Consider the following 2,500-nt stretch of genomic DNA (forward strand, 5'->3'; position numbering starts at 1 on the left):
GACACACACACACACACACACACAACACACACACACATACACACACACACACACAGAAAGTGAGAAACACACACACACACACACACACACACACACACACACACACACAGAAAAGGAGAGTGAGACACAGACACACAGAAAGACACACACACACACACACAAAGACACTGAGAGAGACACACACATACGGTTGGGTGGTGAGGGGGGTGTGTACATGGTGGTGCAATGTGATGTAGTGTGATGTGGAGCAGGGTAGCTGGTGTGGTGTGGTGTGGTGTGGTGTAGTGTGGTGTCGAGCAGGGTTAGTGGTGCGATGTGGTGTGATGTGGTGTGGTATGGTGTGGTGTGGTGTGGAGCAGAGTTGGTGGTGTGATGTGGTGTGATGTGATGTGGTGTGATGTGATGTGATGTGATGTGATGTGATGTGATGTGATGTAGTGTGGTGTCGAGCAGGGTTAGTGGTGCGATGTGGTGTGATGTGGTGTGGTATGGTGTGGTGTGGTGTGGTGTGGTGTGATGTGGTGTGGTATGGTGTGGTGTGGTGCGATGTGGTGTGATGTGGTGTGGTATGGTGTGGTGTGGTGTGGTGTGGAGCAGAGTTGGTGGTGTGATGTGGTGTGATGTGGTGTGGTATGGTGTGGTGTGGTGCGATGTGGTGTGATGTGGTGTGGTATGGTGTGGTGTGGTGTGGAGCAGAGTTGGTGGTGTGATGTGGTGTGATGTGATGTGGTGTGGTATGGTGTGGTGTGGTGTGGAGCAGAGTTGGTGGTGTGATGTGGTGTGATGTGATGTGGTGTGGTGTGGTGTGGTGTGGTGTGGAGCAGGGATGGTGATGTGATGTGGTGTGGTGGGATACCAAAAAAAAATCATATATACATGTGCATTTCACTACAAGTTAAAAAGACTGCAAATGTGCATTCACAATCATCTGCACACACACACACACACACACACACACACACACCAACACACACACAGAACAACAACAACAGCAGCAGCAGCAGCACAATGAACAAACAACACACAAGTTACACAACGCACAACACATCAACACACAACGGAAAACAAGACATAACACACCAACACACAACACTCCAATACACAAAGAAAAACAACACACAACACAAACACTCCAACACACAAAGGAAAACAACACACAACACACCAACACACAGAAGAAAATGACCAAAACAAAAGGGAAACAACACACAATACAACACACAAAGGAAAACAACACAAGGAAAACAACACACAACACACAAGGAAAACAACACACAATATACCAAAACACAAACACAAAACACACCAACACACTACACACTACACTCGGCACACTAACACACAACACACCAACACACATAAAACAAAACACAAAACACACAACACACTACACACACCAACACACAACACACCAACACACATAAACAAAACACACACCAACACACAACACACCAACATAACAACACACAACACACCAACACAACAACACACCAACACACCAACACAAAACACACCAACACACATAAAACAAAACACAAAACACACCAACACACAACACACTACACACCAACACTCATAAAACAAAACACAAAACACACCAACAGACATCACACAACAACACACATAAAACAAAACACACCAACACACAACACACAACAACACACATAAAACAAAACACACCAACACACATCACACAACAACACACATAAAAAAAACACAAAACACACCAACACACTACACACCAACACACATAAAACAAAACACAAAACACACCAACACACAACACACTACACACAACAACACACAAAAACAAAACACAAAACACACCAACACACAACACACCAACACACATAAAACAAAACACAAAACACACCAACACACATCACACAACAACACACATAAAACAAAACACAAAACACACCAACACACTACACACCAACACACATAAAACAAAACACACAACACACCAACACACAACACACTACACACAACAACACACAACACACAACACACCAAAGTTCTTACCTGGAAAAGCTACAGTCAACCGCAGGTCAGGTTACAGCGGTAACAAGACGAGACAGAAAATGGGATTTTTTTTTAGTCGTGGGCCATCCGCCACACCATGTGCATGCGTGCGTGCGCAAGTTCATGGATGCATGCATGTATGCAAGCGTGAGTATGCCTCTGTTTTAAAGTGTGTGTTTAACACTGATCTCTAATGTCGTCATCGTCATCATCATCATCATCATCGTCGTCGTCCTCAATTACACTCATCATTATTCTTATTTTTTATTAACATTATCATTTTTATTTCTGTTATCATCATTCTTACTCCTATCATCATCATTATCATTATCATCATCATTATAAGCATATTATTATCATCATTATCATTATTATCACACATTCTGATGTCCATAAATTTCGGAAACAGAGAAACCCCCCCACAACACTGTATCAAAATAACATGGAAAAAAAAAAAGGCACATTTTTACATCCA

The 2,500-nt window shown here is 42.8% G+C and overlaps 1 protein-coding gene across 1 annotated transcript in view; it reads right to left on the reverse strand.

Moving 5' to 3' along the window:
- Positions 1-2,500, reverse strand: part of LOC143276978 (diacylglycerol kinase theta-like) — a 59,704-nt gene that overhangs the window by 38,321 nt on the left and 18,883 nt on the right. The window lies entirely within an intron of this gene.

Source organism: Babylonia areolata, chromosome 33 (assembly GCF_041734735.1).
Source record: "Babylonia areolata isolate BAREFJ2019XMU chromosome 33, ASM4173473v1, whole genome shotgun sequence".
Taxonomy (NCBI): Eukaryota; Metazoa; Mollusca; class Gastropoda; order Neogastropoda; family Buccinidae; genus Babylonia; species Babylonia areolata.